The sequence below is a fragment of the Balaenoptera ricei genome, unplaced genomic scaffold (assembly GCF_028023285.1).
Source record: "Balaenoptera ricei isolate mBalRic1 unplaced genomic scaffold, mBalRic1.hap2 scaffold_343, whole genome shotgun sequence".
Taxonomy (NCBI): Eukaryota; Metazoa; Chordata; class Mammalia; order Artiodactyla; family Balaenopteridae; genus Balaenoptera; species Balaenoptera ricei.
Window position 1 is genome coordinate 87,501 of NW_026777555.1, and position 12,500 is coordinate 100,000.

Genomic DNA, 12,500 nt, shown 5'->3' on the forward strand with positions numbered 1-12,500 from the left:
TTCCTCCATCCAATCGTCAGTCATCTGGCAGAAGGAGAGCCTCATCACCGGCAAACAACATTCCGACCCTTAATGAGAAAATACTTTTCTGGTGCTTTCGCCAAAAAATGCAAAGCCCCTTATTTAAGCTAATGACATTAAAAAGAAATCCTTAGTACCTAGGAACAGAACAAAGTGAAAGAAACACAATGCACAGACTTGGGGGAAGAAAGAAAGAAAGAAAGAAAGAAAGAAAGAAAGAAAGAAAGAGAGGGAGAGAGAGAGAAGAAAAGAAAAGAAAGAAAAGAAAGAAAGAAAGAAAGAAAGAAAGAAAGAAAGAAAGAAAGAAAGAAAGAAAAAGAAAGAAAGAAAGAAAAAGAAAGAAAGAAAGAGAAAATCTCTCAACCTAAAAGTTTTTGTAACAAACGGACAATCTGTGATTTGGTAGGTAAAATATATTTTTGGAACGTAAAGTTCTTTGAGACAAGAATGGAGAAGAAAACAAGAAAAAGACAATCAGAATTCAGAACGCTTAGAAACCTGAATCGGTCATGAACAGGAACTAGGAAGCCACGGTGAACGGGGTCCGTGACACCAGTGTTTCTGGACCGGCAAATGGATGATTCCATTCCATCATGTCTAGAAGCATACATTTTCACACAGCGTCACTTTTTCAAAATTTCTTTCCCCCAAAGTGATGCCAGAGGTGTGGAGTCATACATCGAAACATCTTTAGTTTTACAGTTAGTTTGAGTTTTACAGTTCCTTCTGTAATAAGGAGACAGAAGTAGGTCCACTGAGACTTGTTGAGCCAAGAACGTTTCCATAGGTTATCTCTGGAAACGATCTAGACGTTCCACGAATTCCCCATCATTCCACTTATGCCAACTCTAAAGTTTCTAAAGTGACCCCAAAGGTCTGGGAGAAACTGTTTTTAAGTAGACATACATACCACAACACATAACCTTTCTTAAGGAGTTCCTCCACCTAGAGCTATCGAAATCACTTGTTCTAAATCCCATGACGATGAGATGACCCGTGAACATCTCCTGAGACTTTAGACGACGTCAGCCATCACCCCCCAAGTTCTTTTTCTTGCTGACGAATTCGGTTCACTCCCGTGAACTTATTGGATTTGGGGTCGACGTAGATAGAAGAAAAGGTTGACCTCGAATGCTGATCACGCTAAAGACCTGCCTAGTTTCATAAAACCCATCCCTTGACCTTGGCTATATCTCGGCTGAAGGGTTCATCCTAGATCACGTGAACTTGCAAAAACCTTCGGGCGGGTCCCTTTCTAGTGGACTGAATTCGGGAGTGCTTCCTTCTAAGCCAGTTCAAGAGAGCTCTTTCACAAGTTAACTGTGGCACTCGGATCCGTACGTAGACACAGGCCAGCTCTAGGAGGGAGCTACAGACATACCCGTTACCGGGCCCTTTCCAGATTCTTGCACAGCAGTACCATAGAAATGAAGATCGCTTCCACAAGACTCTAAGGCTAACAAGGCAAAACGTTTTAATTGAAAGACATAGCTTGTACACAAGGGAGAAGGCGGTGTGCGGGGTGGGGGGGGGGGATGTGGGGGGGGTGGGGTGGGGGGGAGGCGAGAGACAGCTCCCCGAGTCGAGTCGCTTTGATCACGGAAGGGAGAGTCCGTCTCGGGATCACTGATCATTTCCGGAAATCCTCCACATTCTTGGATCAGCAGCAGCTGGTTCCACGGTGGCTACCTATGGGGAATAGCAAGCGCTTCCACGAGGCGAAAGAAGCGCACGAGGATTTTCTGCAAGAAAGCACAGGAACAGATAAGGGTTAAATGTACAGTTGAGCTTCCTGTCTCGTGACAACTAGGTACAGTCGTGGGTGTCAACAGAGGTAACGTTAATCTTTTACTCCCGCGAGCCTCTTTTGTGTGTGTGTGGGGGGGTGGGGGGGGGGGTGTGGGGGGGTGGGGTGTGTGTGTGTGCGTGTGCGTGTGCGTGTGCGTGTGTGTGTGTGTGTGTGTGTGTGTGTGGAAGGTCCGGGTTATTGCTCAACGCCCCTCATGTCATATCCCCTTGCGATGAGGTCACCCTGAGTCAGGAGTGTGCGTATCTCCGTGATGCATCTGAAAGGCACGTGCCAAGTCAACCCAGGGGAATAGTCAACTGCACCTCAAACAGTGTCTGAGCTTGCGATAGACACACCTGTCTTTCTCCAGTTTTGTCATCTCGACCGTCACTTTTGGACATTGTGGGGATGGCGCAGGCCGAGCCAGAATATCCACCATGTCTTTAAATATCAGTGAGTCTCAAGGGTGTGTGCGACCTTCACCCAGGAAGAGTGCGCCCTGATGAGCAAATTCCAGGGGATGCTGTCTAGAGCTGTGCTGCTGGAGGACCTCAGTTATCTGGTGTCCATGGGTGAGTCTGTCCACAGCCATTTATCTGATAAAAGATTACCCAGAGGAGCTTTGCGTATTCTGCCCCCCACCACGCCGATGCCTATACACTTACAGAGCATCCACATCTGCCTGAAGGGGATGTGCTTCTTTCTTTCTTTCTTTCTTTTTAATTTTTTTTTTTTTTCAGGATCCCACCAGGATGGACAATTTCTGGCCACAATCACACGTCTTCCTTTCTGCTCCATATCTAACACTCAGAACAGTGCAGGACACTCACCTCATGGCACGCCTGCATCCAGTGGATGGATCAACGTGATAGGTAGTTCCTAACCAGCTCCTCTGCTCTTGAAACCGTGGCAGAGTTTGGCACAACACTCGTCATCATAGCAGACATTTTCCCTTTAAAAGAGAGTTCATGGGGATGGGGGGTGGGGTGGGGGGTGGTTGGCCTTCCGAGGGAGCTGATGTTATTGAATATGGTTTTTTGAAAATAATGTTCGATCCACTATGGAACAATGGATTCACCCTCGTTAGAAAAACAAAGGATTTCACAGTCTGTTTCTGGTCTGGGACCTGAGCATCAGCAGACAGTTCCTGAATACCTGAGCCCAAAGTCAGCGTCCCTCCTGCTCTGGGGAAGGGCTGGGCGTACTTCCCCGTGCTCAGGACGCCCTTCCCCGTGTGCTCAGGACGCCCTTCCCCGTGTGCTCAGGACGCCCTTCCCCCCCCCCCCCCCCCCCCCCCCCGCCGTGCTGCTCTTTAACGTTCCTTCGCCTCGCTCCTCCTCCTGACGTGAACCTGAAGACCACACGCAGGTTCCAACGCAGGGCTCCAAATCCAGGTCCATGTTTCCCACGAAACACGTTATCGGCTGCACCAATCAGATGTGCTTTCACAGCTGGAGCAGGAGGAGAGATGAGGAGGATGCAAGAGGATTTCCCAGAGTCCTGAATCCAGGTGGGCTCCAGGCTCATTCGAGTCAGTGTGGAGAGAAGCCTGGCCACTAGGGGAGAAGGGCAGGTAATGCCCACCGCAGACTCCCCTGAGAAAGTAGTTTTCCTGACACATCTTGTAAGACATTACCCAGTGCACTCGTCCTTGTAAACACCAGAGAAGTCACACACAGCAGAAACCCTGTGTCTGAGATCAGTGAGGTAGAGCCTTCAGCCAGAAATTACCCTCTTTAAGCCGAAGAAAATCATGTGGGGAGAAACCCTAAGCCTGGAACCACGGTGGAAGAACCTTCAGTTGGCGCTCCAGCCTCAACACACACAGACAGCTCAGAGTGGGATGCATCCCTGACGCGGTAGGGAAGGCAGCACAAGCTTTACTAGGAGGACAGCCGGCGGTCGTCTTGGGCCAGACCACACAATCACCGCTGTAGAAGAAATCCGATGCAATGCATGGGAGAATCCCATTCGCCATGGAGCCAGCACTTGTAGGACATGAGAGGATTCACACTGAATAAAATAGTCTCAGCACGGTGAAGGAAGGACATTCTTCAGTGGTCCCTTATCCCTTGGTGTCCTCACACCAAGGAGGTGCCAATTCTAACGTCACAATGGCAAATTCCTCACCTAGTTCACATCAAGAAATGAATGCTGGGAATATACTGACTCTATAAAGAATGTGTGAGCCCCACGATTGAGACAAGGTTCAGACGTTTGGAGATTGTCTATTACTACAAATCTACAGCATAAATAGGTAGATGGCGAAGTATTTTGAGAATGCAAAGTTTGGTACCAAGAAAGAAAGCAACCCCACTTCAGTGGATCAGTGCTTGGACATATGTAAGCACTACCGAATGGGTGTGTGTCTTTCAAAACCAGGAAATGTTGCCCTGAGTCAGAATGGGTCAATTTTCCTTTCATACACTCGCTGTCGATCAGTGAGGGACTTTCTATTTTTATGAAGTTGTAAACATAATTACAAACCCTAGGGTCAATCAGGAACTAAGTTTCAATGGTCAGTAAAAAAGTAGAACACAAGTGATGGGGGTTACCTGTTACATTACTGTCCAAATAGGTATGCACGCACATGTCAAGGATGAGTGGCCACAAGAATAAACACAACAAAGTTGAAACCTGTGCATGTGCGTGTGTGCGTGTGTGTGTGTGACTCATAGGTGGATGTTTCCCATAGCCGTGCACTATGGCACTGCAGGATCTGTGGTTGCTGAGTCCCCGGAGGTGGAAGCGCAGATACAGGGCCCTGACTGTGCAGTTATCCATGGATTTTCAGTGCGTGGGCTCGGCACCCGTAACCCTCCATGTTGGCTGTTCAACGGTCAACTCTAGTTTATAGATCAGAGAGGATAACATCATGTGTTCACTATTAATAACTTTTCCAAATAATCTTTATCTTTTTAAAAGGAAGACATCATTTAATCCATTTCACAAGCTGATATTGGGAACCTACTGCCCCAGCACGTGAATTATCCCTACAGAACACAAGATCCCCGAGAAGGAAGAGCCCTGAGCACTGAGACGCCATGAAGGTAGGCTTTTAGATGATATTCTCTGCTTCTCCAGCTTGAGGTAAAACATGGGATGACTGGGTCTACCTATCCCATTCCGGTTTGTCAAATGGGAGCCCCCATGGCACGTATCACCAGAAGTCGGTCCATGATAACTCCATCTATAGGAATTCTTGGCAGTTTTAGGTTTAGGATCATAGCTTTTCCTGCCATCGATTGAAAACTCCTTGGGCCCTGTTAGCAGTGACAGATTCAATGAGTCCAGTACTTCATAGGTTTTGTCACGCATTTAGAAGGGGAATCACCATCAAGTTGCTGAAATGAGGACTAAGTGTCTTTCAGACATGGAGATAGAAATAAATGGTGCTCTGCGGGGTGTGCGATGACGGGCACCCAGGATTCCTTCACCCAGCCCTCCCTTTGCTCCCTCACCGCTTCCTGGAAAATTGGCGCGCGCGCGCGCGCACACACACACACACACACACACACACACACACACACACACACACAGCTCTGGGGGCGCTATTTGCTGTCCATGATTTCACGTGCCTTTTGGGCACGGCTGGTAGAGATGGACATGAAGCAGCAGGACAGCAAGCTGGCATCTCGGTCGGCCTAGAGAAGTTTCCCAAGTGAAATATCAGAACCAGGGCAGGGGGGCGCAGAGAGAGGCGGGGAGGGGAGGCCCACGTGACCTGGGAGAGAAGTTGGGGGGGACCGCTGACCGACCTCGGTTCAGGTTCCCCGTCCCCCTCCTGCTGAGAACCTGCCTTCGCTTCCTGCCCTCAGGTGTGTGAGAGGAGCATGTTTCTTTCCAACAAATACCAACACATCAATTCAGTCTGTTTGTGTGTTTGTTCTTGCTTGTTCGTTTTCTGGACGAGGCCAAAGAACCCTTCCAGTGGAGGTGTGTGTACAAAGGAGGATCTGACAGGATGGGAGATTGAGGGTCAGTCCATGTGCCAAGAAATCCAGAGAATCTGTCGTAGCTGAGACTCGGGCCTTTTGCAGAAATAGGCCAAGAGAGTTCAGATTTGATCATTCACTGCCAAATAGTCATCACAGCAGTTTCTTGGAAGGGATTGTGTTGCAGGAGCCAGGGTGGCCCTCAGCCCTCAGGCCTCAGCCCGGCGGGCGGGCAGGCAGGCAGGCAGGCAGGCAGGCAGGCAGGCAGGCAGGCAGCGGCTATTGTCTGTTGTTCCCGCCCCCACCCCCACCCCCACCCCTGTTCCTTCTCCAGCGCTCCTTCCTAAGTCCCCTGGACTGACCTTTGCCAGGAGCGGGGGAGGGGAGGTCCGGACGATTCATTCGGCAGGGCCTCGTTCAATCGCTCCATTCAAATGCAGAAAGCTCTCCGGTCAAGTCGGAGCGTTTGACTTTGCCTCGAGCTTCTCTTTAATGAATGGCTTTTTCTTTTTTCTTTCCCCAGTTTCCCCCACCCTTAGGCTGCCCCCTCCAAACTGCAGGGAGGGAAGGAGGGAGAGAGGAAGGGATGGGAGGAGGATGTGTGAGAAACAGGCCGTTTTTCCAGGCAAAAGGAGTCCCCTCCTTTTCCTAACCCAGGAAACCCCACTACACCATTTGAGAATCATGGACACGCGTGAAAGCAGACGTCTTCACTTGAGATCTTCCTCCGCAGGAGGACAGAAAGGAGGGCCAGTGTGTCCCTCTTGTGCTGGCCGGTTCTTAAGTCACTTGAATTCAAAATAATCAATAGAGCATGGAGGCACATTTTGGGGCGGCCTACTCTGGAGCCCAACAGTTCCCTCCTCTGAAAGTTCCTTGGAACATATTAAAGCTGAGCTGGTGACTGTGTGTGTGTGTGTGTGTGTGTGTGTGTGTGTGTGTGTGTGTGTGTGTGTGTGTGTGTGTCTGAGTCAAGGAGATTTCTAGATCTAGATGTCAGGGTCGAAGCAACTTTAGAAGTTTGAAATAACTCTGATGATGTCGTCGGGTGTTTGGTTCAAATTTCGGAGTGGCTCTCACAGAAACAGGAACGAGGACTTTTTCCATAGGAGCCGTTGTGGCCGTTTCTCTAAGGTTTTCGTCAAGTTCTCTAGCTTCCGTTTGCAGGGCTTCAGGCAAAGGGCCGTTTTAGTTCTCAGTGATGCCAAGTCAAAAGGGTGGGAGAAAATGGCAAACGTTCATGGAGAGAGTCATAGCCAGATATTGGAGGGAACTCAAAAAACTTCGGAATGCAGTCCAGTTTTCAGGTTAAGAACAACTCCCTAAGGGAAGTGAGTAGCACCAGAATTTCATATCCACAAGTGTGTATCCCCGTTTTATGGAAACATAATTTTGGCCTCCAAGTAACATATGCGAATAACTCTATTGCCAGGGAAATAAGAAGCCTCACTGAGAGTTTCTGAATTAAGGAAAGTAGGGAGAAAAAGATCAGTGATTCTATCCTGCTGACAGAGGTATGAGTTACCAAATGGACGTCCCCCTTTAAAAATAAAAGAAGAAAATTGGGTTTTGTTTGTTTGTTTTTGTTTTTCCTTGTATCTGGAAAACAAAAGATTTAACAATCAGTCCTAATCGCTCCCTCTCTCCCTCTCTCCCTCTCTCTCCCTCTCTCCCTCTCTCTCTCTGTTTCTCTCTCTCCTCTCTCTCTCTCTCTCTCTCTCTCTCTCTCTCTCTCTCTCTCTCTTTATATATATATCAAAATACTTTATATAGATATTCTTTTTCAGATTCTTTTCTCTCATACGTTATTACAAAGTAGTGAGTAGAGTTTCCTGTGCTATATAGTAGGAGGTGTTTGTTGATTACCTATTTTATGTACAGTAATGTGTATGTGTTCATCTCAACTTCCTAAGTTATCTATCCCCCGCTTCCCCAAGCAGTCCTGTTTTACACAAGTAGTCATACACGTTGTCGTCCTATTCATCAGTTCATTCAACCCCATGTAAGTCATTCTTGTTCTTCTTGGAGTCCAGTTTTTCCATCGGTCCTGCCGACCTTGCCTGATGATTGAGGGTGACTGGACGAGTGACGGTTCCAAAAAGTTTACAAGAGCTTTTGTGAAGGATTGTAGGATTTTCCCAGAGAAGCGGGTGCCTTGATCTGATCACACGGGAGGCTGTGGAAGGTAGACCCCAAGTGGCAAACACATTTTGTTTTTTTAACAGTCTCTGTGCCACGGTGAGGACATCAGGCTTGCAGCGAGGGAAGACTTCAACCCACACGGAAAACATACAAGGATGTTTGGATGACCCCTACTAAGTGGCAGTGGAATGAAGTCCAGTGGCTGGGGTTCAGAGGATCCAGAGAGAGGAGGTTTTCTTTCCATAGAGAAAAATGATTTTTCCCCCCCAGGGTTACAAGCATGACAGGTCAGACGTTGCCGGTAGACTGTAGAAGTCTTCCTGCCAATGTCTATTTACAGTTGGAGTCATCTTGGAGGCACCACGGGCGGGTGAAGGAATGCAAGGTGTGGGGGAGGGGGGAGGTTGGCCAGGGAGCAACCGGCTGGGCCACCGTCTCCCGTCTGCCATAGCCCCGACCGGCTGTTGAAAGGACAGAATGGACTTGATCCACGTGTGCCCCGCCACCCCCACCATCTTTCCACAGGCTGTTGTTACTGCCTTGGCGTGAAAGTCGGTTAGAACATCTCCCTGATACTGGGTTCAGCCCCTTTCGTGTGAGCCTCCATTTTGACGATAACAGACAACACTTTATGCCAGGGCAGAGAAGACTTCCGGGAAGAAAGATCCCATCATTTCTGGAACAGTTAGAACACATCGGTGTACAGGCACAAGCCAAAGAAGACTTCACGTTGTTCCTTCCTCTTTGACAACACTCTCCCGTGTCATCGAACCTCTCCAAGAAACTTACTCAGTTTCATCTCTCTCATTTCTCAGGAGAGAGAACACATTTTTGAGCTATTTTGAGGGCCCTCTCCTCCTGGATCCTATCTCAAAGTGCGTTCGAAGCCCAAAGGACTTCATCTGTCCTTCAATTTTTGGGCAAATGTGTCCAAAATATCCAAAAGATTGTAAAGCACTTAATCTGATAGGTCACTGTGAAACAGTGCTTCGTTAGCCATGTCACCAACATCCCAAGGAAAGACTTGCTAGGCAGAGAGAGAAGCTTCTTCTTCAGTTCTGAGCCAAACCTGGTTCTTTGAATATCGAGAGGACTAAGTTGATGTGAGTCCTCCAAGACCTGATAAAGGCAACCTAGAAAATAAGTGATGACTTTTGACAAAGACATAAGCTTCTCTTTCTTTCTTTCTTTCTTTCTTTCTTTCTTTCTTTCTCTCTCTCTCTCTCTCTCTCTCTCTCTCTCTCTCTCTCTCTCTCTCTCTCTCTCTCTCTCTCTCTCTCTCTCTCTCTCTCTCTCTCTCTCTCTCTCTCTCTCTCTCTCTCTCTCTCTCTCTCTCTCTCTCTCTCTCTCTCTCTCTCTCTCTCTCTCTCTCCCCCCCCCCTCTTTCTTTCTCTCTCTCCTTAAAGATAAAGGAAAAAAACCTTTCCTAATCTAATCTAATCTCTCATGATGGGCAGAGCAGACCGATAGAAGAAAAACCCAAACCCTAAACCCAAACCTGGTCCTTTTAACAGAGAGAGACAACTAAATTCTAATTTTGCACTGGTTTCATGTTGATACGAAAACTCATTTCTGTCTTTGAATCCACCCTCATCTTATCCAGTCCTGACCACGGATCCAATTCCTTTCCAAAGACACTTTTCTTCACACACCTTTTCCAATTGTCTGTGCCCATTTTTAGCTTGTCCCTTGTTTTCTTTCTTTTCCATTGAGAAATGACTACCTTTAGGACAAAAATCTCTTTCTCCTTCCCCCAAACCTTATCTCCATACACCTTCTACTTTGCCTCCCCCCTCCCCCCCCCCCCAAAAAAGTCCTCTTCCTACCGTGACGATGGCGACATCAGGTAGCTTGGACCACACACGTTCCTTCTTTAGAATGCCTCGTCCTTGGACACTGTCTTTTTTTTTTTTTTTTTCCTCTTCAGTGAAAGTAAGGAAGCCAACCACAGTGAACAGTGTGAACATGGAATAGTTTGTAGAAGTCTAGGCTCCTACCTAGTACAGTCTTTCCCTAAAGCACAAGATCTATCTAGGCATGGAACCAAACATGCTCAGTCTCTCCTCCGTAAAAGGTCCAAAGCAGGGAGACCCTTAGACTTGTGGAGCCATGAACATTTCAGTATTTTATCTTATGTGGAGATGATGTAGACACTCGCTGAGGTTTCACCCTGTCAGGGCACTTAGCCAACCGCTAAGCCTAGAGATGACCAGAGATGTTGGAAAGTCTTGAAGTCGGCCTGTGGAAAACAATCATTGGGGGAAAAGTTCCCCTTAAACATTCTTATCTCGTCAACATCTATGTCCTCTGTTATGAGCAATCCTACTTGGATGATTCGTGAACATTTCATGAGACATGAAAGCAGTTCAGTTCGTCATGATCTCTACACCTCCCGCCCCCCGCTCCCCTTTCACGTGAGAGATTTTCTTCCTGATTTCAGAGGGGAGAAGTAAAGGAGAGTCAGAGTGCCCCTCTCGTGGTGTTGTCACTCAAATTCCAAAACATCCCTATGCCACGGAGGCACATTTGGGGGTGGCCTACCCAGGGCCCCAAGACTTTCAAAGTCAAACTCAAGGAGGATGTAAATGTACTTCATGCCACCGAACCGGTGAACCTGATGGCTTACTAGGAGGTGATGTGTCATTGGCCCACCAGTTTAAAACACAGAACCAAACACCCTCTCCTCGATGACTCGGAACAAGTGAGTTCCTGGGTCTGTCGGAGAGGGTCCCCTCCTCCAGGTGGGTCAATAAGCACTGCACATGACGGTAGGTGTTCATGGTGTCCTTGGGAAAGAAAGGCAGGGAGAATTTTATTTTGAAAAGCTTATCTTCTCACAGCATTTACACTATGAACGATGATGCAACTTCATTGGGGGCGTGGGGGGAGCGGGTTGGGCGGTGAAGGCCAGGTAGCCTGGCAACATAGAAGAGCCACGGAGGCTGTGTGTGACCCCAAGGATGTCCGGCGACTCCTCTCACTTGGGGGGTGGGGGGGAAGGGGGGGCGAGATTCCTGTGTGTCTGTCTGCATTCATCAGTCGTGGGAGAGGAAAAACGATGTTCCCTCAACGATCCTTCTGAGTTCTTGCCTGAGAATCCCCTGTCCCCAAAAGACAGCTCGAGAAGAGAGCAACCCACGGCTGAGGAACGCGTGCACTGTGCCCCCCACGCAGGAGAAGCCCAAGCCAGAAGTCACTCGAAACGGCGGGCTGTGAGCTTGAGCTTCTCGAAGAAGATTTTTGTCCTCCTTTCAGGTCAGCAAGAAGAGGGAGAGGCAGAGCGGCAGAGGGTCCTTGTCGCCCACCCGTCGTTTCTGAAGCGCCTTAAATTCCAACTCATCTATGTGCCAAAGCGGTTCCATTTCGGGGTGCCCTATTCCGGTTCCCTCCCCGCACGGAGAAAAATGTTCTGTCCCGATTCACTGAAATGCTCCCAAAGGGCCTTGGTGTGAGGCAGTGGACCTATGCCCATCCTGCCTCCTCTTCAAATCATTTCTACCGATACAGAAGAAAAGACACCACCCCCCCCACCCCCCACCATGGCCTGCCACAGGCAGTGCAGCTATCCCTGGGGAAGGGGGATTTGGTATGGTAGCATGCGGACATCAGTCCAACATCAATTCCATCTTCATGACTTCTCGTGGAGGATGAGGGAGAGGGAGAGAGAAAAAGAGGAAAGGAGAAAGGGGGTGGGGCGAGGCCGGGAGGGAGAGAGAGAGAGGAGAAAAGAGAGAGAGAGAGAGAGAGAGAGAGAGACAGAGAGAGACAGAGAGAGACAGAGAGAGACAGAGAGAGAGAAACAGAGAGGGAGAGAGAGAAACAGAGAGGGAGAGAGAGAGAAACAGAGAGGGAGACAGAGAGAAACGGAGAGGGAGAGAGAAAGAGAGAGAGAGACAGAGAGAGAGAGAGAGAGAGAGAGACAGAGAGAGAGAGAGAGAGAAACAGAGAGGGAGAGAGAGAGAAACAGAGAGGGAGACAGAGAGAAACAGAGAGGGAGACAGAGGGAGAGAAACAGAGAGGGAGAGAGAAAGAGAGAGAGAGAAAGCTCAATGATCCTAAAATCCATGGATGAGGGCTAGCGTGGCTAGGGGCTTCCCTGGCGGTGTAGTGGTTAAGTCTCCATCCTTCCGCTGCACGGAATTGAATGAATGAATGAATGAATGAATGAATGAATTGAAAAGCGTTATTAAAAACAAAAAAGGGCTTCCCTGGTGGCACAGTGGTTGAGAGTCTGCCTGCCAGTGCAGGGGACACGGGTTCGAACCCTGGTCTGGGAGGATCCCCCAGGCCGCGGAGCAGCTGGGCCCCGTGAGCCATAGAGCCTGTGCTCCACAACAAGAGAGGCCGTGACAGTGAGAGGCCCGCGCACTGTGATGAAGAGTGGCCCCCGCTCGCCTCAACTAGAGAAAGCCCTCGCACAGAAACGAAGACCCAACACAGCCATAAGTAAATAAGTGAATGAATGAATGAATGAATGAATGCTTAGATAGATAGATAGATAGATAGATAGATAGATAGATAAATAAATAAGGGACTTCTCTGGTGGCGCAGTGGTTAAGAATCTGCCTGTCAATACAGGGGACACGGGTTCGATCCCTGGTCCAGGAAGATCC